This window comes from Zophobas morio, unplaced genomic scaffold, assembly GCF_036711695.1.
Source record: "Zophobas morio isolate AGI-343-1 ecotype UQ-CSIRO unplaced genomic scaffold, CSIRO_AGI_Zmor_V1 ptg000006l, whole genome shotgun sequence".
Classification (NCBI taxonomy): domain Eukaryota; kingdom Metazoa; phylum Arthropoda; class Insecta; order Coleoptera; family Tenebrionidae; genus Zophobas; species Zophobas morio.
In genome coordinates, this window is record NW_026972111.1 from 15,048,379 (window position 1) to 15,074,531 (window position 26,153).

The 26,153-nt window shown below is 33.7% G+C and overlaps 1 long non-coding RNA gene across 1 annotated transcript in view; it reads left to right on the forward strand.

Annotated features, from left to right (window-relative positions):
* The first annotated feature begins 1,493 nt into the window (after positions 1–1,493).
* LOC135123692 (uncharacterized) overlaps positions 1,494–26,153 on the forward strand; it is a 103,715-nt gene continuing 79,055 nt past the window's right edge. The window contains exon 1 of the long non-coding RNA XR_010279688.1: positions 1,494–1,699. This is a non-coding gene — a long non-coding RNA (uncharacterized LOC135123692). The remainder of the gene's footprint in view (positions 1,700–26,153) is intronic.

Consider the following 26,153-nt stretch of genomic DNA (forward strand, 5'->3'; position numbering starts at 1 on the left):
GAATCGGCAAGTAACACCACCTGCCGTCTCCACCGACCGGCCTTTCCCGGCCTTCCCAACTTCCCGACCGCATCGCCTCCAAGGTGTTGCACATCTAACGCCAGCGCATAGCGCATTTTTTTCTGTTTCAGATCTCTCCACCGGCCGCAGGACCGCGAGGAAGAGCCGATGATGGGGGCCAACTCCTAGGCAATCAATAGCTCAACCGAGCTCGGTAGCGCAGCCCCCGCTGTGTCTACCGGGATGCGCGTTGTGGGTGTAAGGGACAATGTCCTGGCACCCGAGCAGAAGAAGGAGGGGTTTTAGGGCGGTAACCATTCCCCCAGTACCACCGTAGGCCGCAGAAGAGGCCAAGAACCATTACGGTGGTCTGCGTAGACATTTCCCCTCCACCAAAAAAAAAAAAAAAAATTTTCAGGCAGATGGAACTCCACCATCTCCACCTTAAGGGTTGCACTGTTTCGGTCTCCTTCTGGTCGTTTCCAGGGCTGCACTGTGTTACGGTCCCCTGCGCTGCTTCGAGATCTTCACCAGGGCTGCACTGTTTTACGGTCCCCTGCGCCGCTTCGATATTATCACCAGGGCTGCACTGTGTTACGGTCCCCTGCGCTGCTTGGAGATCATCACCAGGGCTGCACTGTTTTACGGTCCCCCTGCGCCGCTTCAACGACGTCATCTCCAGGGTCGCACTGTCCAGGTCCCCTGTGCCGCATCGCCGACGTCGTCATCTCCAGGGTCGCACTCTCTAGGTCCCCTGTGCCGTATCGCCGACGTCGTCATCTCCAGGGTCGCACTGTCTAGGTCCCCTGTGCCGCATCGCCGACGTCGTCATTTCCAGGGTCGCATTCTCTAGGTTTCCTGTGCGGCATCGCCGACGTCGTCATCTCAGGGTCGCACTGTCCAGGTGCCCTGTGCTACATACATCGCTGCCGTCATCCCCTACGACGCTCTGAGTCCCAGGAGCCGCCACCATCCCCGACGAGAATTGCCACCACTTCGAGAACCCATACCCATATTTTGCTTTGTATTGTTTGCTTATTATCAATAAACCACTGAGCTACCACACGTTTAATGATATCTTTTTTGTGTTGATAAACACACAATTATTTTAATGATTATTCTCTTTTTTTTCAGTTCCCAAGCCCTCACTATTTGCGTTTCTTGTAACGTTCCGGACAAACGTGTTTTATGATTTCGTTCCTTGAATTTCCGTCCCGTGACTCCCGTACAAATATCGTTTCAAGTTCCAAGTGGAACGCAGAGTGGAACGTGTTACTTTTGTCGCGAGGAGTGCTACAGTCCGCTACTCGATGGTAGCGCCAGAGAACACAGAGAAGCGCCATAGTTTAAATTAAATGACGGTTGCGGACTCCTCAATTTACGTTGGTAGCAGTGTTTGTTTCTAACTAGGGATAAAAGTAACTAGAAGAAATGTCATCATATTTTTAATGACGCGTTTTATTTCCGAAAAATTGACAGTAAATTTACCAGAATATTACAAGCTGCTTACTGTTTCCTTGACTTTCATTCAGGTCACACGAATTACAATTATAGTGAAACAAGGTTTTTATGGGCGTCGACTATTTAAATTTGGCGCTTGCCTTTGGCAGTTGAGGACTCCAGTGTCAATAAGGGTGGTTTTGCAAAATCAGCCTCTATGTCGCTTCTCTATGTTCTCTGGTAGCGCTACAGTGGAACGGTTCCTACAGTAACGACCCATCTCTATTTTCAGGCAGATGGAACTCCACCATCTCCACCTTAAGGGCTGCATTGTCTAAGTCCCCTTCTGGTGATCATCAGGGCTGCACTGTTTTATGGTCCCCTGCACCGCTTCGAGATCTTTATCAGGGCTGCACTGTTTTAGGGTCCCTTGCGTCGCTTCGAGATCATCACCAGGGCTGCACTGTTTTACGGTCCCCTGCTCTGCTTCGAGATCATCACCAGGGCTGCACTCTTTCACGGTCCCCTGCGCCGCTTCGACGTCGTCATCTCCAGAGTCGCACTGTCCAGGTCCCCTGTGCCGCATCGCCGACGTCGTCATCTCCAGGGTCGCACTGTCCAGGTCCCCTGTGCCGCATCGCCGACGTCGTCATCTTCAGGGTTACACTGTCCAGGTCCCCTGTGCCGCATACACCGCCGCCGTCATCCCCTACGACGCTCCGAGTCCCAGGAGCCACCACCATCCCCGACGAGAATTGCCGCCCCTTCGAGAACCCATACCCTACTTTTGATTTGTATTACTCTTATTAATAATAAACCGCTGAGCTACCACAATTCTTTTTTTAACATTATTGTTATTATTATAAAGACGTGTTTTTCAAATTTTCGAGAAAATGTGATGACTGGTTCTTAATTTGACCAATAAAAATTGCGAAGTACCCAAATCATCAACATGGATAATACTAGTCACAGCACAAAAGAAAAGCAGTCACAGCGTATTACCAGTGCAAGAAAAAACAACGAGACGTATATCAATTTGGATTAATGCAATGTAATACTAAAAAAAAACAGTATTGAATTCCCAAAAGTTTCTGAGAAAATGGAGTGAGCCGTTCATGATTTAATCAATAAAATAAATTGACTCATTCATTAATTTTTTTGACCCACTTCTTTAAGCAAAACTAAAATATAATGAATACAATGATAAAGCACAAATAAAAACTCATCATATTTTGCACATTTTAGGTAGAATTTATTCGGCAAAATTTTGAGATGATGTCATCAATTTTTTGAGAGAAATAAACAGATATATTTTGATTAACAATGTACCATACTTACAATAAATTTAAAACGTCTTATTCAGTTCAGTATTCAGTTTTACAATTCTTGATTTAATTAATAAGAAAATTGACTCAGTCATTAATTTTCTTGAGACAACCCATATAAGCAAATCTAAAACATATTCATGCAGTGATAAATCACAAGTGTAGACCTATCATATTTTGCACATCTAAGACAGAATTTATTCAACAATGTTTTCAGGTGACGATATACATTTTTTAAGGGGATGAGCAAATACATTTTGATAAAAAAATCACCATGCTGTTGATCATTCACCGATTTTTTTGTTAGCCTGTATAAGCAAATTCAAAAAATATAAATGGAATGATAAATCACAAGTACAGACTCATCATATTTTGTACAGTTTAGATAGGATTTATTCGGAAAAATTTTGAGCCGACGTCAGGAATTTTTTGGGGGGATAAGCAAGTGTATTTTGATTAAAAATGTATAATGCTTATCATAACTTTAAAACATCTGCAAGATTTCAAAGCATTCGGTTTTGCAAATTCAAAATTAAATTGCAAAATGTTGTTTTAGTATTCTGATATTTTTTCCAAAAATTTGGACGTTTTAGGTAAAAACTCAGAACGGCGATGATTAGATAAATTTTGGTTAACGTTTTACCATCCACATGATCTTCCTAATGTAAATACAAAATTTGATAACAATTTGCCCCCTACCTTGGAAGATTATCTGTCTAATAAAAATCGGGACAGCAGACAGAGACATACTTCTGCATGTGTAATTGAAGAATCCGTATTGACTTTTTACGCTAGAGATCCAGATTTTTTGGGAAAAAATTAAAAACTGTATTTTACAATTTAACTTTGAAATTGCAAAACCGAATGCTCTGAAGATAAATGATTACTCAAAATTTACTCAATTACGACCTCACCGAAAATCATGATGCTATATCATACAATTCTGCCGAAAAATGTTTTAAAATTATATAGAATGACATGCACCTGCATGTGTGATTTATGAATCCGTGTTGAGTTTTTACCCTTGATTTACCCAGATTTTTGAAAAAAACTCAAAATTATCTAAAAATATTTTACAAATTAAATTGTAAAAGCTGAATGCTGTGAAATTTTGCAAATATCTTAAGTTTATTGGAAGCATGGTAATCGTCAATAAAACTTTGTCCATCATCTAATAATCTTGCAGGATAGATGTTCTTCAAATTTATTAGTGTTTTTGGGAAATAACTGAATGTGATTAATTTATTAATCGGTCCTCTCTTCTGATTTGAGGTGGAAAAAATCAGTTTAATTTTCTTTTAACAGCTGATGCTTGTTATCGAAACTTTTTAGTCGTCTAATTACATAAGCAGTCGAGATTAAGCAGGTACTGAGAAATTGAGAATATCTACATTTTTTTCTGTTGGTTATCTGCGATGCAGGGGCTGCGGAATGTTAATTATGCCACTGGCTTTTACTTTATAGAGGTTATCACGAAACCAGTGATTGGAACAATTACTTTTAAAAAGTAATGCATTACTTTAACAATTACTTTTTGCACTTTGAAAATTTTGATCCAGACACTACTTTAGATGTTTGTTATATGGTTAAAAAGGGTCAAGAAAAAACGTGTTAGAATGAAAAAAGCACTGAATGATTTATTTTACTAATGCATTTGTTGCATATCCACATCAGTAAATAAAATAAAATAAAACAAATGAAGTACTTCATATAAGAAGACTATATTCATACTTTAAATTCAAAAATAACTGATATTCAAAATTTTCATCTTAAAAACATCGGCGCCAACATTAAAGATCCTTTCCACTCCGGCGCTAGATGGAACTGTTACATATTTTACTAAAAATTGAAGAGCCGATTCTTTTGCGCCTAATTTCATTCCACTCAAGCTACCAATAATAAAAGTTCGATGCCAACTGCAACAACTTTTAAACAAAAATTTGCATTGGAGAGAGATTTCAAAATAATATATTGGCTTGTAAATGTATCGTAAATATTAGTCCACCAATCTTTAACAAAATGGGTGTTTCCAAGTACTTAGAAGGGGGCTACAAGAAAATGTAAACTTAAAAGTCTGTTTTGAACTTTTTTATATTTTGTACATTGGTAAGATTTTATTAGTTATTATTTTATTTGTACTAATGGAAAGTTCTATTCCGTAAATAAACTACTTATCTTATCTTATCTTATCTTATCTTATTAATTGCCTCTTACTTGGAGTTGTGACTTACAGATAAAATTTAGAAAACCTTAGAGGGTGGACACTCTCATAAAATATTATGATCGGATTATGAGGGGTTTAAAAGAACGGGCTCTATCGGTTACTTCTTATAGATTTGGGTGGACCAGAAAAATGGCCTAAAGTTTGTTTGACCACAATTTTTAAATATTCTGCCCCTGTTTACTTCTGTTTATTAAGATATTTTATTTATGCAAAGCGCAAAGGGTTTTTTTAATACAATTTCTACTAATGTACCTTTTTGAAAATTTAAAATTGATCCGTAAATAGCGAAAACCTTTTTTTTACTACAAAATTTAAAAAACGGAAAAGCTGTCTGGGTAGGGTTCTTTACGCACATTTCAACTGTTATGTACACTGCATCAACATTATTTCTAATATTAGTTCTATGTACATTAGCTTTCATCTTTTGTTAAACTAATTAATAATTATGGGAAACTTTTGAACATCATGTGATGATTTCAACCCTTGGACATCATGTGATGATCCAGTACAGTAGACCCTAATATTTGTACTGATAGCAACCTTTATATATATATCCCCAAACTCATTGTAAAAACAGAACAATATTAATAATACAACTGTAATGCGGTAGAAATCGAAAACCGTGACTTGGAAATAAAAATCATCTTGAGTATTTAAATGTGAGTTTGTTTAAAAACGACAAAAGAACCCGTACGTGTTAAGTGATTCGACCCCGGAAACGCGAACCCTTTACAAATTGGTGTCAGAAGCGGGATACTGCACAAAATCGTTGTGAAAAAAATTGCGTAGAATAATAAAATCAACACGGAGGATCGACAAAAATCCAACCCGTCGCGAACATAGTGTAGTACCAGTGTTAAAAGTAAAAGCTAATTCGGAAAGTGAATTATACGCAAATAACACGCGGTTTCATTTTATCAGTTCATTTAGGTCGCTCTCATCGAGATCCACATCCGAGGAAGGAATGAAGATTCTTTTTCTCATTTTGTAAGTACCTAATATTCTAACTCTATTATTCGACAAAATCGTACCGAATTTCGGGTTGTAAAGTAATTTTTACAAGAGTCAAAAGTTCCAAACCCTTAATCATGAAAGATACTAATGAAGACAATTTACCTTTATCACAACTAAGGACACAAATGACAGGACAACAAAGTACTGACAACCAATCCTCTACCGTTTCCCAACAGTCGTCCTCGTCTCAAGAAAATCCTATCTCACAACCAAATGTCCCAATGCAAACCCTTTTTACGACATCACAAGTCGATCAGTTCTCGTTATTTCCAAATCGAAATCTAACGACAAACTCTGTTCCGTTACCGCATCAAGCTAATACGAGCTACTCCAATCGTTTTAACCCTACACATGTTACTTCAACAACACCTTCTGTCAGAGAAGAAGTTTCCTTATCAATTTTATTAAAATTTATTTCACCCTATTCAGGAGATCGGGAATCATTACAAAGCTTTATCAGAAATTGTCAAAATGCACATGACTTAGCATACATCCTATTCTCTATGCATATATTTGTTCTCAATTAAGAGATAAAGCCGAACTTGCAGTAAATAATCACAATCTCACGTCTTGGCGACAATTAAAAGAATTTTTAATCAATTTGTATTCCGATCACAAACATTACGGACATCTTTTGTTAGAATTGCAATCATATAAACAATTCAGTAAGGAATCTATCGCTAATTACATACAAAGATTAGAAACTTGCACCACTCGTCTTTTACAAGCTGCTCGCAGCATGGCAGAAGACAATTCGGAAATTAAAGGTAGATTTGCTACTCTCGAGCAAATTCCTCTACAGACATTTTTGATAGGTGTTAAACCCGATATCAGTCTAATATTAAGATCCCGTGGCGTAACGAATCTTCCAGACGCGTATCAAGTCGCTTTGCACGAGGAGCAAACATTGTTGTTTATGGCTGAAAATTCTTCTAAATCGAAACCATTCTGTACCGTCTGTCATAAAAGCGGTCATACATTTTCGTAATTCCAAATATTCTAATAACTCTTCTAGAGTCGACAAATCTAATTTGAGGGCTAAACCCGAGCTCGTTAATCAGGTTTCGTCATCATCGCAAAATGGATCGCATAACCCTAACTCCAATAAATTTTGCAATTACTGTAAAAAGAAAGGTCATTTAATCCACGAATGCAGAAAACGTGCTTACAATAACAGTAAAAAAACCGAACACTTCGTCACAACAATCTTCTTCGTCCCCAAATTCTTCTCAATCGAATTCTGGCCAAATTGGAAATCAAGCAAACCGAAATGCACCACCTTCTCTAATAAAAAACATCAACGCGACAATTTTAAACATTAACGAAACAACTGCAGATGAATCGCGGAAACGTACACTAAAGCTGTTGCTAGATGGCGGAGCTAATATCAGTTTAGTCAAATCGAACGCACTTGATGGAGAAACTCCTTTTTATACCGATGAAACTCTTAAATTAAACGGTATTAATAAAAACAAAAATCCAGTTCAGAGTGTTGGTTACAGTTTTCTTAATTTACATTTCGATCGTTTACAATACGAACACAAATTTCACGTGCTTGCTCATGAAACCAATATACACCTTGACGGACTTCTAGGCAATGACTTCCTATGTAATGCAAAAGCTATTGTCGATTACGGATCTAATACCTTGATTTTTCGCAATGTACGAATCCCATTACAATTCCGAACCAACGACATAAAAAATTCTGAAACACAAGAAATATCTCAAAATCCAGAATGTGAAAATTCGCAATCACACATTATCCAACCACGTACTGAAACTCTTATCGAGTTCAATGTCCTAAATCCGGAAATCAAAGAAGGAATAACACTCAATGTAGAAATCGTAGATGGTGTTTACCTCTATCCCACAGTATAACAACTGTCAATGCGAATAACAAAGCATTAAGTACCATTCTAAATAAACAAATTAGATCTCACGCTGGAAAAGTTTGATCAAGATAATGTTTTCTTAATAGACTGTCCAAGAAACGATAAGGCAATTAATATTGACATCAGTCGTAATGAGATTTTGAACAAGGCTGTTGACACGAGTCATCTTAATAGTGAAGAACGCGAATCAGTCCTAAAAATTTATCACAATAAGTAAAATCGTTGATCCACCTCGTGACCAGATTCCTGTTATTCTTAAAGAGTATCATGATAATCCGTCGGCAGGACATCCCGGTTATCAACGTACATTATGTAAAAATAAATACAAGTATAAATGGAAAAACATGAAAGATGACATTAAACGATATGTTAAACAATGTGATTTATTTTCAAACGTCATATAACTGACACTTATATGACGCTCTTACCGGGGTTTAAGTGTCATTTCTATGACACCGTGTTTGAGCGGCGTATAAGTACTACTTATACTCCGCCGGCGCATAAATAAAACATTTATACTCCGCCGGAGTAAAATATGTGAAAATCATAGTGGTTGTCAACCATAGTAACCACGGTAAGTGAAATCAAGGAAATTCCTTAGTGAAGCAAGAAGATAAGAAATAATCATTTCAAAAGAAGATTAATCGTTTGAAAATAAAATATTGTATTTCATTCGGAGTTTAAGTGACTTCATGTGACTCGTATGGACTTAATTCGCCTCGCTATCGCTTGGCGTTTAATCGTCCATACTCGACACATAAAGTATCACTTAAACTCCTAATAAAATAAATATCTATTATGTCAACGAAATAAGACAGAACGCAAAGTTCGTAGGCATCCAATGGAAATCACAACTACGTCAACGTTACCTTTCGAGCGCATAGCTCTTGACATTGTGGGACCATTACCTATCACCGAAACAGGGAAAAAATATATTCTCACCCTTCAGGACGATCTAACGAAATATTCCTTAGCCTTTCCTATCAAAAATCATGAGGCAACAACTATTGCTAATAAACTCGTAAATGATTTCATTTGTAAATTCGGTATTCCAAAGCAAATACTAACTGATAGAGGTCAAGACTTTTCGTCATTATTATTAAAAGAAGTTGCATGTCTCTTCCGTATTAAGCAAATACAAACATCCGCTTATCATCCCCAAACAAATGGCGCCTTGGAGAGAAGTCATGCAACCCTAGCCGATTATCTCAAACATTATGTTTCCGATAAACAGACCGATTGGGACGAATGGTTAAATTTCGCCATGTTTTCTTACAACACTTCGGTCCATACTTCCACTAAATATACCCCTCATGAGCTCGTCTTTGGAAATAAACGTGAATTACCATCGTCAATAACTCAAACTCCCGAATTTAAATACACCTACGATTCATATGTTGACCAACTTAAATTGAAATTAAATAGTTCGAGACAATCTCGTAGATTCTAAGGTAAAATCGAAACAGAACTACGACAGAAAGGCAAGGGACATCTCTTATGGTCTTACTTTCCAATGACGCATCAAAACCCAACAAATCAAAAAAACTGACATCCAAATACACAGGTCCATATGAAATCATAAAACAAAACTCTCCTACAAACTTCACCATCCGTATCAAAAACAAAAATCATAATGTCCATGTAAATAGGCTCAAACCCTATCAAGATTCTATTGTTCCAGGTGCATCACACCAGTGATTGCAACCTATCATGTCTTGAACATCAATTCATCGTCTGGGATTTTCTTTGAAAATTTAGGACCGGCAAGTTTTTACTCGGAAACTTGGAATTTGGTAGTCCATTTCAACGTCTCCACGGTCTTAGAAAAATTTAATTTTGTTAATAATACGTTCCATTCAACCCAGAACATATGTTTAATCGCTCATTTTCATCTTGAAAAAACTTTATGTAAGCAATCCTTATCACTTATTCAACATGATATCAACCACGTCATATATTCATCTTTCAGTGAGCTAATTGGTCATAAATCACGCAAAAAGCGGGGAATCATAAATGGCGTCGGCAGTGTTCTTAAAACATTATTTGGTACCATGGACGATGCAGATGCTGAATATTATACTGATGCAATAAACAAAGTTATTTCAAACAATGCTCATATTAAAGATTTATTAGAAAAACAAACACAAATTGTTCAAGAAAGCCTCACTACTTTTAATAAAACTTTCACTAACTTTGAGAGATATAAGCAAAAACTAAACGAAAATATTGCAGTTTTTAATAATATTACAAACTTTATTGAGAATTTTACAGATGGCATTCAAGTAAGTCAACTAGTCACAGAGCATATGACGTTGTTATTACAATTAACGCATTCACTTGATAAAGATTTTGACAATTTAATATCCGTTGCCTTATTTGCTCAAGGGAATCAAGTACATCCATTTATTATCACTCCTGAACAATTTCTTAGAGAATTAAAGAGCACACTTTCTTATGTCCCCAGTTCAAAAAAATATCCTTTACCCTTAATATCTGCAAATGCTCACGATCTTCTAAAACTTACTGAATTAAAACTATTTTACTCCCATTCGGAATTAATCTATATTATTTCAGTTCCATTAGTTATGGATATCACCTTTACTATATACCATTTAATCCCTTTGCCAGTACCACACGACAAAGACCACGACAGTAACACAACCTATGTTTTTATCCAACCGCAAAATAAATATATTGCGATGTCGAATAACAGGTTACAATATTTGGTAATGTCGGATCTAGAATTTTGCAAAATCGTCACCGGTAATGTTAGGATTTGTAAACAAAATAACATTCTTTATCAAACTCATAATCATCCCATGTGCGAAACTCAGTGAATGTTAAACACTGGAACCATTCCAAAATCTTGTATTATCCATCTCATTAGAGGTAATATTAACACTTGGTATAAGCTACAGCATTTAAATAAATGGTTATTTGTGTTATCAGAAGAACAAACTTTGAATATAATATGTAATGATGATATACGAAATCTAAACATAAAGTTATTAGGCATTGGAATTTTCTCATTAGATAATAATTCATGTAAAGCGTATAGTAAATCGGTAACCCTTGTACCATCAAAATCATTTATTTCCGAATGTGAATCATTTTCACCTAGTTTAAGTTTATTAAATGATACATGTTGTAGGTACTTCCCAACGAATTAAAAATGCTATTGACAGATACCCTATTAAGGAATTTCACACTGAAAATCTTAATTTCGATGTAATCAACTCTTTGTCTCATCGTTTAGATGTTGTACATAAGGAAATTATTAGTTCTCAAATATCTCCGCACCTCATTCATCATTCTTGGTTCACACAAATGATAACGTACTTAATTTGTGTAATAATTTGTTGCTACATCCTTGTAAAATGTTATCAGAAACGAAGTTTTCTTTGTAAATACATAATGTGTATGCGCAAAAATAATGTAGGTCGAGACGTGTGTTTAAACGTCTTAAATCAGCCGATGACTGCTCCAGCAACATCTCCAACCCCAGTAGCTGCAATTGCTACAACTACAACTGCATCAACACCAATGATGGTTGTTCCACAACCGTCATCAACAAGTGCTAGTGCTAGTGCGCGTGTTAATCAAAGTGATTTTGTGCAACTTGGTGCAAATCTTCGAGCGCATTTTAATTGAGCTTGTTACCTTTCTCTAAGGGGGGAGGGAATGTTATGTACACTGCATCAACATTATTTCTAATATTAGTTCTATGTAGGTACATTAGCTTTTATCTTTTGTTAAATTAATTAATAATTATGGGAAACTTTTGAACATAATGTGATGATTTCAACCCTTGGACATCATGTGATGATCCAGTACAGTAGACCCTAATATTTGTACTGATAGCAACCTTTATATATATATATATATATCCCCAAACTCATTGTAAGAACAGAACAATATTAATAATACAACTGTAATGAGGTAGAAATCGAGAACCGTGACTTGTAAATAAAAATCATCTTGAGTACACCCTTTACACAACGGTGTGAAGTTTATTACAAACGGACGTATATTTTTGGCAAAAACTTGGGCAGAACTTTATATGAATTTCCGTATGCTGCAATATGTTTTAGCTCACCCTTAATATGATGAAGAGCTTATGTATATTATGGCTACTCCTTTTAGATTTTATCTCTCTACTGGGTTAATCTTCTGTTTGTGGGGACGAAATAGGTATAATAATCCCAGCAGGTTAAGTAAATGATTCGTAGAGAAAAAGAAAACAATATTTTTGAGTATTTGGGTTAAAAGTAATTGTAGAAGTGATTGAATTACTCAAAAAAAGTAATTCGGTACAATTACTCATTACATTTTTTTAAAAGTAATGCATCACAATTGCTCATTACCTATTACTTCCAACCACTGCACGAAACTAACGTCGCAACATCAATGTTATAATTTTTTAATGGAGCGGGATTTGTCGGACTATACTTCAACGACCAGGAAAGTTATGTCAAAATAACCTTCAACCATTTTTTTTACTGTATCAAAAACGATATATTCAATTTTTGTGAAATTCTTAAAATAATGTCATCTCTCACCACTTCACAGACACATACATACAAAAATTGTGAAGTTTTGTATAAATAATTTTAGATAATTTTTTTAGCATATTGTCACCCAAAAACCTGAACTCCGGTCCAGGTCGTGTGGTCGAATAACTGCGGTCCGCGGTTTTGTTTTGTTTCTTCTGTATTTTCTTCTTCGTCATTTTCATCTTTCCAGATCAATTTCAATTTCTTCCAATGCCGTATTTTTAAAATTAATAGTATTTGCTTTTTTTCCATTAATTTTTCAAACTGTAGCCACTTATTTTCTCCGCAAACTGTGCTTTATAAGTTTCCTTCGTCTTTTAATACAGATAACATTTTTTTTCTTTTCCAACTTTGTTTATCTACATTAAATATTATTTTAACTTTTCTCTCTGTCTTTGTAAATGTCTTGCAAAGTATTTAGAAATTATGGGACTGTTATGAAATTTATAAAACGTAAAGTTTTTTTAATTCTATTTTCCACTAAATCTGATTAATTGCAAACTTAGAAATTCTGAAACGATTGAGAAATTACCGGCTGTATTTCAAAAATTTAGGTATTTTGCCACTTTATGGCAGTTAGTTAAAATTAAGAACTAAAAAGTATTTTAAGGGAAATTTGTTTTTTAAGATAATACGAAATTAAATAGAACGATATCGTTCCATTTTTAAGTTGTTGTATTCCCAGATGAACTAATCTTTTACTTCTTGAAGACATTTTTCACAATTACAACTAAACGAAAAACTTCACGGCAAACACGAATACTCTGTAAATGCCGTAAATGCAGAGTTGCCAGTTTTCGGGTGCCAGTTTGTAGTACTCTTATATGGGCAATTCCACCTCAGCACATTTTTTTGAAAATTGTTAAATTAATCTAAATCTTACAATTAGTATTTCTAAAAACTTTAAATTTTACTGGCATATATTTGCTTTTACAATACCATAACACCCGCAGTAAAAATTTCTTGTTATTGAGGAATAATAAAATAGTTCAAAGAAATGATAGATATTATATCTTCGTTAACATTGCTAGAAACAAAGTAAATATCTTGATTTACTTACAATATAAAGCACGGTCGTAAAGCGTACACCTTTATTGATAATAATGTACAATCAATATTTGTCCCAACATCATCTTAAAAAAAATATTGCACTTCTTTCTTCTGATGTATGTGATAATTGGTGTAAGTAACGATAAGTGACTAATTTTCATGTTATTCGAAAATATTAAAAAAAATTGCAAATCAGGTTACATTGTCTCTTTTTCTCATTCTCGCTCTCTATTTTCATTGTACTTTTATTAAAATTGCCTTGTGATTTTTATTAAAAATCGCATCGTTACTTACGCGAAACGGGATAATTTTCTTTCGGTGGCTTAGCTTTGAAATTAAATAATTAGTCTTGACAACCGTCAATCTACCAATAATTTGATTTGGCTGTGTTAATCAAAATGTCTTTAACATCTACTGAAAGAGTGAGAAAAAACCGAGAAAAATTAAAGAGACTCAAAATACCTAAAATCAACCAACCGAAAATAACAGCAGGAATATAGGGCAAACAGAACCTGTACAAAGAAAAAAGACATTGAGCTATAAAAAAGTTAAGATACCATGAAAATAACAAGGAGAAAAGCGAGAAAAGCCAAAATGAAAACAAACAAATGGAAATTTCAAATGATGGTAATGTCATCAAGTAAATAAATTGTAAATTCGGTTAGTTTGAATATTTTTTCTTTTAGCATTCAATCCTTTTACTTTGACATTACATACATTTGTTTATTTCAACTTATAGAAGTTCTCATAAAAAAATAAAATTTGCAAAATCAAATTTTATAATTTTCGAAAATGCTGGAAATGTTTCATTGTATGTACTTCATGGGCGAGGCAAGTTCTATCTAAACAACCTTCGAGCAACTTTTTCCTTTGTTTAAAACACGAATTTGCCATTTTTCCTACTTCCGTGACAGCTAATATTCACAAGTTCGCGTAAGAAACGATGACATCGTGTAAGTAACGATGGCATCGTGTAAGTAACGCAATTTTTTTCTCTTTTCAGACATAATCAAAATTAAACTTCTTCTCGGTTTTTGAAAACCCGAAAATTAAATTTTTTATCAATATAACTGTTTTCGTATGATAATTCACAATCCCATAGAAAATGGAGAAAATGTATCAATTCGAGAGAAGGCAGGTTCAAAGATTTCGCGTAGGTAACGCAAACTTTTAATTAAATTTTGTCTAAATTAAATATGACTTTAGTAAAAATCAAATTATTAAGAATAGAGAAAACAAATCTCAACGATTAGGTTAAAAAATTAAAGTGTAAAAGCACTTATGAGGACAGTTTAAAATAAAAAAACTTTGCAGTCCCGTACGATTTTAGTCTAAGTAACGGTGGAATTGCCCATATATATATATATATATATATACGTATCCAACCGTAAAAACAGACGTTACCAAGCCCTGCTGTTTTTCAGAGTATAATATAATAAATTTAATGGTTTTTGCAATAACAAACTTAAAAAAAAGTAGAGGGGTAAAATTATTCCTTGAAAAAAGTTAACACCATATTCATCCAACGTTACCAGACCCACTATGTCCAACAGCTTTCTCAGACCCATTTCAGTATAAATAACACAGTAAACCGACGTCATCAATCCCGACATTGTTGCCACATTAAATTTATGGAAAATCGCTTCACATTGTATTGATCTGTAAAATTTCTTGTGTATCTTGAAAGTTGGATTTACAACCAGTGGATATGCAAAAGTGTCACAAAAGAAAATAAGGAAAACCAAAAATATATCATATCTGCCTGTCTTTTTGCCGCCATGAGTACCATGACAAACGGATAACTCATTAATAAAATTAACGCCAAGGCGATTTTTTTATTAACAGATATGCAAGTTTGATAGACATTAGTAACATTTTCTTTTTACTAGTTGTACATGTCTATCGAGTGAGTTCAACCAAAATTTGGATACCTATTCCCACCTAAAATTTTAAGAAAATTTATAAAATAACATAATTTTACACTTGCGATTTATTAATGCAATTTTTATTTGACCTTAGGCTTACAGATTTGTAAAAAAAATGTTGGAACAAAAATTTTCTAGTTTATTTCATAAAGTTTTTAAATGATATCTAAGCTTTTCTTACACATAACATAAATCACAAATTAAGATTTTTTAATATTAAAATCCTAAAAAAATCGAAATTTTAACCACAAAATGGTACAATATGTGTTAGAAACTTTAAAATTGATTTAGAGATCTAAAATTGCATATTCTTTAAGCGTAACTTTAATATTTCAAATTATTAATTGAAAAATTTAAGAAAGCTAAACTAGTAATAAAAAGACCCTCTTCAAAAGAGTTACAATGCTCCATAGTAATTATTTAATCAATCCTTGTTAATAAGGGCGATTAATAATCGCCTATTAACAAACGAGTTGGTTGCAATACTTCTCCGGTGATTGCAATTTCATACACGAAACTGCTAAAAATCAGTTCCAAATTTCATGATATTTATAACATTTAAATAAAAAATTTCACATCAAGTGTGCGGGGGTATATCTGATTGCTGTATTAACCCATTAATATATAAATCGTTTGTTAATAGCAGTAATTAATGAATGATTTAGAGACAGAATCACCAAAAAATGTTTTTAAGCCTAGCTGGCAGCTTTAGAAGCACAACAAAATGCTCTATAATTTTCTGCAATTTGAAGCTTGTCTCTGTCTATATTGTTAAATAGAAAAAAATAATTTCATGAATTATCGGTAATCTTAGTGTCAAAACTCAATGCATAAAACGTTTGCAAATTTACAGGCCCAGTAAAGTATCACTGTCGAAGGATCTCGATCCCTTAATAATACTTAGCGTGGCAAACGCTACAATGAAATTAGTGCATGTGAAGTCCATGTGTCATTTTAGTTTTCGTGTACATATTTTGTCTGAACCATATGAATTCTGCAAAATAATCCTTATGCTTGCTGAGGCACATTTTAAGAGTTTCATCTTTCTCTAGATTGTCTGTTTCCCATCTAAGTATACCGGGTGTCCCACGTAACACTTTCGGGCGCAATAACTCAGGTATTTTTGAACGGTTTGTTATGAAATTTGAAATGTAGGTATTTTGATAGGTGAGGATTAATATGAACCGGTTAGAATAATCATTATCTTGAAAAAGTAAATTTTCCATGCCTTAATTTAATTTTGAAATAATTAAGTTTAATTAATTTGCATCACTTGATTAAACATGAAAAATAAATACTGTATGCAAAAATTCATCTCCGAAATACGTCTGGTTAGCCAAACCGAAAATTATTGCGAAAATAATTCCAAAAATTATTGAAGGATAGGTAGCTATGAAACAAAAAACTGCTATACACTAGTTTACAAGGTTTTATATCCAAAGACAAAAATAGTTGAATCTGAAGGATTTGGGTTCAGGAAAATCAAATCTGAAAGCAGAAAAAATCCATCACGTCAGGTTTTTGAGATATTTATATAAACATATCCCGTATTTCTCTTCTTTTATACAACTCTTGTTATTTTTTTGTTTTTAAATAGATATGAACATATAGTTCTTTTAGCAAATTTGTTTCATTTTACAAGATCATCTACGTCAATAAATAACATGAGTGTCAATTTTTCAAGCTACTAGATTGTCATCAATATTTTATTTAAAATTTTTCAAGTATTGATTTTAGAATAATTGGTTGCTTTTGATGTCTCTACGGGACGTGATAATAAAAATGTGAGCTTGGTCTCACAAAGATCTTTTAAAATGATACAAATTTGCTCAAAGAAATACAGGTTTATCTTTAAAAATAAAGTAGTTACAGGGGTTGTATCAAATAAAAGCAACACCCAGTATATATTATAAACATTATGACTGAAAATTAAAAATGATTAACACTAGCGTTTCTTTTATTGACAGTACTGTCAGTTTTCCTTATAATAGACCAACAGTAACACATTTTCGTCCCAAAATCCTTAATACCTTCTGTTTAAGCATATTTGAACAGATCTTCCCGCTTTAGGTATTATAATTTTAGCACAAACGTAACAAAACTGATTTGCACTTACTTTGCACGATTTCGAAGACATGTTTTATGCCACAATATTAACATGAATCAATTTAACCTAACGTGAAGGTAAAAGCAAAGTTCATTATTTTGGATTTTTGAAAAAACCTGACGTGATAAGGATTAGTATCCATATTAGTAAGTAATTTAGAAGTAAAAAATATTTTTTTTATTTTTGGATATGAAAAAAAGTTTAAATTTGTAAATTAGTGTTATTCTTAGGCAAGGAGCATACAGATTAACAAGAAAGAGTGGAGTGAAATTAGTAAGTTTAAAATCTTAAGCACATAAACGAAACACAATGAATGCTAGACAACTTGATGGAATGTGCTGTACTGATGAGATCAAACAAGATAGAAACTGCAGGCTACAGTTTTCCAACACGTTGTCTAGCCTTCGGGGTGATTGTAAATTAATGTATTTTAAATTTGGCGCTAATTTGATGCCAGTGGACGTAACAGTCGATACGTATGCGTATACCATGTTTCCTTCTACTATGCGTTGGATATATGTATGACGGCGACGTTGCCAAGTTTCAGAGGTCAGAACGTACAGTTTAAATGCCGGAGGTAACAACATACTAGCAGTGTATAAAGGTAAGCGACGCCAGCGCCAACGGTCTACAGCTGAACTAAAATAAAAAGTTGCGACTATCGGATGCACGTTATGACCTCCAGACGAAAATTGAAAATCAAGCTCCTAGCGCCCCCTAGATGATTAAAATAGTATATTTTGCAACAAGAAGTGAAAGTCATACTTTTTTCGTGAGTTGAGTATTGTTTCACGAGTGACACACTCAACGAACGAAAAAATTGACTTTCAGTTCGAGTCGCAAATGCTATTTTTTCTACGACAAAAAACATACCTAACTACATATAAATTTCAGGAAATTTTATTTTGTAATATATTGAAAATTACAGTTATAATAATTATGTACAACACCTGCTGCTTTAGCATTATTTTCTTTTTTATTAATTATTGATGAAGGCACATTGTCTTCAAGTGCATGTGATGCAGGAGGAACCTCTGCTTCTGTTATTTCTGTCTCCTTAGGTGACAACGAACCCTCAATAGGTGGTAAACTTCAGATATTTTCTTTGCTAATCTGTAATGAATCAAACATTTTTTTCCTCTATTAATTTTGTTAGTAATCGAATCTTCGATGTATTGTTCAGCTACAGAACTCGATTTCCATCCGCCGTGCTGCTTTATTTCAGTCATGTTAGCACCCGTGTTTGCAAGAAGTGTCGTGGAAGATCTCCTTAGAGAATGGCCAGTATATGTATAACTGTGAATCTGGTAATTTGAGAAATTTAGCAATTTCTTTTGGAACAGATGCAAATTTATTAATTCCAATAACTTGTCGGGTGCACTTGTTGTGTTGGTAATTCAAAAAAAATCTACGAGTCGTATTGTCTATTCCTTGTGGACGAAGATTGATGTATCTCTTGCAGATTTTATAATGGGTATTAACAATTGTAAATGAACGAGGTAAATTTGTTTTTGTCTTTGGAATAGTCACAAATAAAGCGCTTCCTAAATCTTGAATATCTTGAATTTCTAAATCTTTTAATTCATGTGAACGACAGGCCCCACAGATCCCAAATATTAGAGCAACCTTCAAATAGTCTAGTATGAAACATTATAAAACACAACCTCAACTCAACTTACCTTCTTGAACAAGAATTTTTCATCATTTGCTTTATCGAGAAACAACTGAATTTGTTCCGAATTCAATACTTTTGCCTTTTTAGATTTAAAACCCGTCGACTTTCTTTTTAGAAAAGTTTTTAATTTGAGGTATTTAGAAATATCAACATCATGTTTCAGACTTATTACACTTCGTAGCATGGAATACATGCTCCATAATGTGGTGGGCTTCAGACTGTTTGACAATGTACCGAAATAAGCCATCAAGACATTTTCGGAAAAAGATGTCACTCGGTTGTCCTTCCGCCAAGTTATAAATTTTTCGTATACAAACTGATATCTCTGTTGGGATTTTTGTGGTAAGATATCATTTGAAGCGGATGTTGCTGCTTGTATCACACAAGGTGGTGTGGAACTACGCGATTCTTCTGAATCAGACATGGCTTTTCTTTTTCATAAATTAGGAACACAATTTGAAACCTAATATGTCATTACGAAATAAAACAATCACATAGAATAAACAATATGACTACTTGACTAGCGCTACTGGTTGCTTAGACGTATGCAGATCTTGCTGCGTCAAACATTTTTGTTTAATTTTTATTCAAATTTATTAATCAGTTTTAATCAATTTAGTTCCAATTTAAATAGGTAGTCATATTTCATTTCTTAACAGTTGATCAAATTAAAAAAAAGATACTTAAATTTTCAGTGGATTTAAACTTTAAATTTTCACTTTTCACATAGCAGTCCATGGTTACTTTCGCTTCTAGAATGAATAAGTATTTTCACTTCTAGAAGTGAAAATGATGTTTTCGTTAAGGGTAAACGATGGGAAAAAGTCTACTTTCATATATAGGAGTAGAAAAAATTATTTACAAGGCAAAACGTTTCTACCTCCGAAACCGGAGGTCAGAACGTTGTAGATGAGGTGACAACGTACTATTAGTATATACTTCGGAGCAGTGGCGGCTCCTCAGAGGAGGCAGGGGAGGCTGAGCCTCCTCTATTTTTTGGAGCTGAGCTTCCTCTAACTTTTTTCGATGAAAGAATTTATATTTTTTAGACATTTGTTATTTTTCAGAATATTTTCTTGGATTTCATTTACTTTCATCATATATCAGGTTAAAATGTCGGAAAAATTTATATTTGCGCCCTCACAATCATAATTCACATTCACACCACTCCGCGTTTGGTTTCAGCGGCAGAGACTTGCTAGCCGCTAGCCTCCGAACGACGATGCATCTGAATAATGAGACCGTAACCTTGACGTACCGTCAGTGGGTAATGCATTGGCTAAAACGTTGATCGGACTGCCGCTCCAAGCCGCTATCCTCCGGCTAGTTCATCTCTTTTCAGATCAAGTCGTACAGATAACTTTATCTCTTTCTTATTAGTTGGAGCAATCGGGTGTAAGTAGGAAAAAATTGAGGTGGTTTCGCGAGCTCCCTGTTCAGTGGTGGTGGTGTTTAGGCTTTACGTAGGTAAGGGTATAAAAGGGAAGACCAACACCATCACTCCCATTAATGGTATTGACATTAGAAACAAAACAGAGCATTTCATGAAAATAATTATAATAAAACTAAATAGTTAACGGCTTCGGTTTTAAGAAACAAATTATACTGCTGGAATTGTGTATTATTTATAAGTGATAAACTGATAAATCTTCCGCTTGGGGTAAAACAGGCTATAATAATTTACAAAATTTGTCACGAGCTATAGAAAGGCATGAAAAATCACAGGAACACATATTTTCTTCGATTAAATTAGAAATGCTTGGTAAGCAAAACATTGCCAATAATTTAGATTCGGCTCATAAAAGGGAGAACTATTACGAGAAAGTTGGTGAAAATTGGGCAATTTTGAAAAGACTAATCGATGCAATATAATTTATCTGTCAACGCAAGAGTGTTCTTTTCGTGGGCATGACGAAAAAAATCATTCAGATAATAAAAGATATAAAAAGTAGTGCTTTTCAAATTTGAGCCTCCTCTGAAGAAAACTTCACGAGCCGCCACTGCTTCGGAGGTAACAACATACCGTGCATACATATACATATATAGATTTAATATTAATGAAATATTAATTAATTAAAATAATTAATATTAAATATATTGGAATTATATTACTAATAATATTTCTGTAATTTGAGTAAAGCAGAAACTATGATAAGCAAATTTATGAAAAAAGTAAAGATTTACATTGAACAGTGAACTTATCATAATGTTGAGTTGAGATTGATATACAGAGTCATCAAAATTGATTGAGAGAGTTGGTACTCCCTGCTTTTGTCGCGAAGTTTGTCAACCTTATGACAGATTTGTTTAAGGTTATATGGCAATGAATTCAGTGGCGTGACAAGAGAACTGGGGGTTGATTGTCGAACTCACCTGAATCAGTTGCGAATAGGAAAATTACCTTCTTGCAAAGTTGCGAAGGGTTTTAACGTTTGTACGAATCACCTTGGTCGATGCGCACCCTATACCTTATTGCTACTTGCATCTTTGAGAACAAATTCCAGAAATGAATGGATCTAAAATTCGAAGCTTCAAATCTGACAACTAATATTTTTTAGCAAAAAAAAAATCGAAAAAAGACGCCACTGAGTTTTGAAATTTGAAACTTCAAATCGGACAGCTAATATTTTTATACAACTTAATAAATCAAATTATTCAAGTTCAGGTTTACCAACTCTCTCAATCAATTTTGATGACTCTGTATTTATTAGTGTTTATTACCTATAGAGTCCGGATTTATATACAAAATTTTTCTAAAATATCCGCATTTAGATGCACCCAAAAAGGCTGAAATACTCGCATACATTTTTACAAAATATGTGCAGGTAGGTAATTTTCTTGTGATAATATAAAGGCTAAAATTTGAACAAAAATGCCTTTCGAATTACAATATTGTCAAATTAACATTATTTATAAGGTTTTCAGAATCAATAAAATAGTGAAAAAACACTCACTACGATTGATGGTTAAAAATAGTATATTATTATACTAGTTTAATAAGACGTCTTATTGTGGCACGCATGGGTTTGGGGCACGACGAGCGCAGCGAGGAGTGCTCCAAAGGAATAAGTGCCACAATGCGTCTTATTAAACGAGTATAATATACTATTTTTTCTACTTTGCATCTGATCGGAAACAAAAAATTAATAAAAATTCAAGGTTATAAGGGTCTTTTAATTCGAAACGTTAGTTGTAGCGTTGTGGCTGACTTCACAATGTCAAAGTTTGAACATCTAACCACCGAACACTAACAATCTAACCTAGGTTTGCCTCAAAAAGTGGAAAAAGGGGGCTTGCACGCCACCTGAAAAACAGTTTAATAATTGATCCCATTATTAAACTGTTTTCGGTTTAATAATGAGGCCATTGTTAACGCAAAGTAGAAAAAAGTGCTTTTTTACCAAAATGCAAAAAAAGTCTTTTGAACTAAATTTAGTGCAAAGAAATAATAATTTATAAATCATAAATTAGTTAATTTTGAAATTACCGTTTTACTGTATGCTTTGCAGAAAATTTTTCTCGGGATTTTTTTTAAACACTGTTTATGACTTCATGAGACGTTTAGTTGAAGCATGAATAATTTATCTCATCCCTTTTGCTAAGTATTTATAGTGAACCAAGAGCTATAAGGTTATATGGCCATCATAAAAGTAGTTGACCGTAAATAAATACCCCCTTTGTGTGGTTCGCACTAAGCTTACCGGTTGGCAATAAATCATCTTCTAAACATTTCTTGTTCATATTTAAGGGGAAGCTGAAGTAAAATATTTTGTCGGTGCGGATTAATAGTACCGAAAATCTCTACTTGGATGGGCGACTGTACTAATTCCTTTTCTAAATAAATTACCTGAGGACGGTCGTCCGTCCTCTGGTTGTTGCAGGTCGAGTATGTTTATTTTATATTTTGCAGGTAAATTTTACAATTATTTTTTTTGTATTAAGAAAGGCATCATGTTGATCAATATAAACCAGAAGAATAATAGACAATGAAACTACCATTTTAGAGGTGACAGATTTAGTAAGTATATTAAATATTTTCAAAACGAGCAAATAATCTATACATAAATAGTATGCAATAGGAGTATAATTTATAGTAATCAAAAAATAAAAAAAGTGTGTAAGAATGAAGAGAAGGTATACGTTCAAAATTGGACAGACAGGCTTATGGATAGATAGATACATAGATTATAAAAAATTTGCTCGAAGCTGATTTCGACCGAACTTTCCAAAAAACAGAGAATGATAATTTAAAAAGATGTCAAATTTATAAAATTAATAATGACGAATTAATACAACAAAAAAATAACCATCAGTTTTATTAAACTTAAAATTAAAGTTGTTTTTTAACTTTGAGTGATTTTTTTTCTCTGTGTGCTTTTAAAATATAATCAGGATTTTGAATAGATAATACCCTACGTCTCCTAGGATCAACAAGTTCCGGAAGAACGCACCCGTAATAAAATTTTTGGAGTTTTAGAACCATTTTTTTACAAAATTCTTCGTCATATCGAACGTATGTAATTTTAACCCCTTTGAGTGTCCAAATGGCAAAAATACAAGATTTCCTTTCCGTTATGTGCAACTGGCCATTGCATTTGGTAATAATATACATGTTCCTTATTTACTCTTTTTGCCCATTTTATGGTAAAACGAGGCATTCTACTTGAAAAAAACAAACATTATAGTAAAATTTTTTGCATTTAATTTTGATAGGTATGTATATTTAAATTTTTAAGTTCGATTTTCTAAATATTTTTAACTTGTACATTTCCGGCCTTCCAAAAGTACACGATAATTTTCTCTTTTGTAAATGTATATACATATGTTCAAATCATGGGCGTTCGAATAACAAAGTTTGTCAAATTTGACATTTTGATTATTCAAAAATGCTACGTCACTGGTAAGAACCAGACTTACATTAATTTAAAAATTCAAAAAATTCCATGACAACGAAAAATCGTGCACTTTTGGGGGGTTGCAACTGTACATCGCTACATACAAATTGTATGTTGATTGTCTTTTGTTTTAAATTATATTGTCATTGACATATTTTTAAATGGCAACTTATTTATTTATTTTTTTGAAGAGTGAAAATTTTTGAAAGTTTTTCTACAGCTGTAGGTATATGAACGTAAACATTTGATTATGCTGGATTTTTTACCAAATAATGTATTTTAAAATATAATACGAGTGTGGCGATTAAAATTAAAAAAGTTTTTTCCGCCAACTATGGAGTTCCTGTTGAAGAAAATGACAATGACGACTCTCAAACAAGAAATCATTTTAATTTTTTTTTTTTGTAAAAATTTATATTTCCATTTTACTTGAAAGATGTAACGTGTGAGTCATAAAATCTTTCCCCTGAATTAGCAATAAATATAAAAGATATGATCAATCTATGCTATTAACAGAAAGAAATCTTGTTAGAACTTTTTATGATTTTTAAGTTTCTACTGTATAGGTATTTAACTTGTGAAATACGTACAAACGTACATATCTGTTTATATAAATGCAGTATTCTAATGAACAGATACGTTTTCAGATTGATAAAATGACCACAAACTGTAACCACTTGTATATTGCTACAAATACAGCAACTAAATTAAATGTAAAATTTTCAGTTGCCGACTAATATTAGGATCCTCTGACCAATCACTGTGTAGACCAAAAGTAAGAAGAAAATAAAATCTGAATTTCTGTGAAAATTAGCTAAATAATTTCTAGTAAAAAAATCTCCTGAATCATAACACAATTGGCTTCTTCACTTTAATCCGTTTATCTATGAGTGATGGTGTTAAGCTCTTTAGGCGTATACCTGCTCTCATCCCCAATAAACCAGAAAATTACTCAGCTTGAAAAATATTTCCGAATCTGTTTTTTCGGCATGTGTTTTAGAGTTTATTTATTATCCGATTTTCATTTTTCAAAAACATATCTACTCCAGAGTAAATTTACTACAGATGTCTGTAAGTAAAATTTGGAAATTTTCTTTACAAGTCATAAATAATAAAAACACTCAAAATTTCTGGAATTATAAAGCTTAAAAAGTATGTTCAAATACAGTTTTTTCAAAAAACTAAAAAGCAGATCTATAGAGTTTTTTCCGTAGATTATATATACGAAAAATTGTTGTGATTGGACCAAGGGTTTTCTGTAAAACACGTGCCCCGTTTTACATTATTTCCCCTATGCCGAAATCTACTTCAGCTCCCCCTTAACAGGGCCGGCTTTCAAAGCGAGTGGTTATTTGAGAACCTTCAGCGGCTGCAGGTAGTAAAGAAATAGTGGAGTGGTGGATTTTCATATTTAGTGAAAGCCGCCCCTGAACGAAACCATAAGAGCCGGTCGAGCTGCAGTGGACACGTTATTTACGACCCTAAAACCTTTTCTATTGTAAACAACTTAACTTCGACACAATGGGATGATTTTATGATGGCCATATAACCTTATAGCTCTTGGTTCACTATGCTTCGGAGCACCTAAACTCCCGTCGCGGTCAAGTGCAACCTTTCTAGTCATAAAATTGGTCCTAATCCGTCACCGGAATTCCCGTCCGGCTAGCTGTATTATACAGGGTGACTGCGAAATACATGCAATAATTTTAACCACGGCATCCCCCACCCTAGTAGTGTCGAAATATCGAAAAAACAACTTAAAAATCGAATGGGCCAAAACCCCCATGAACCATCCTCTATACGAAGTCACTTTTTTTCTTACAGGTACCTATGTAGGTAAAACAAAAGCTAATGCTTGTGTGATAATAATAATTTTCAAAATATTGACGTTCTACAATCTTACTAATATTTGTAAATTTATTAATTTTAGCATTTATATTTAGAATTCATTAAATGTATAATATACATATGTATAATCAAGATATAATTACACATAAGTATGTAAAAAATTTAATTAATAACAATATTAAATTAACGTTACAATTTTGGTAAA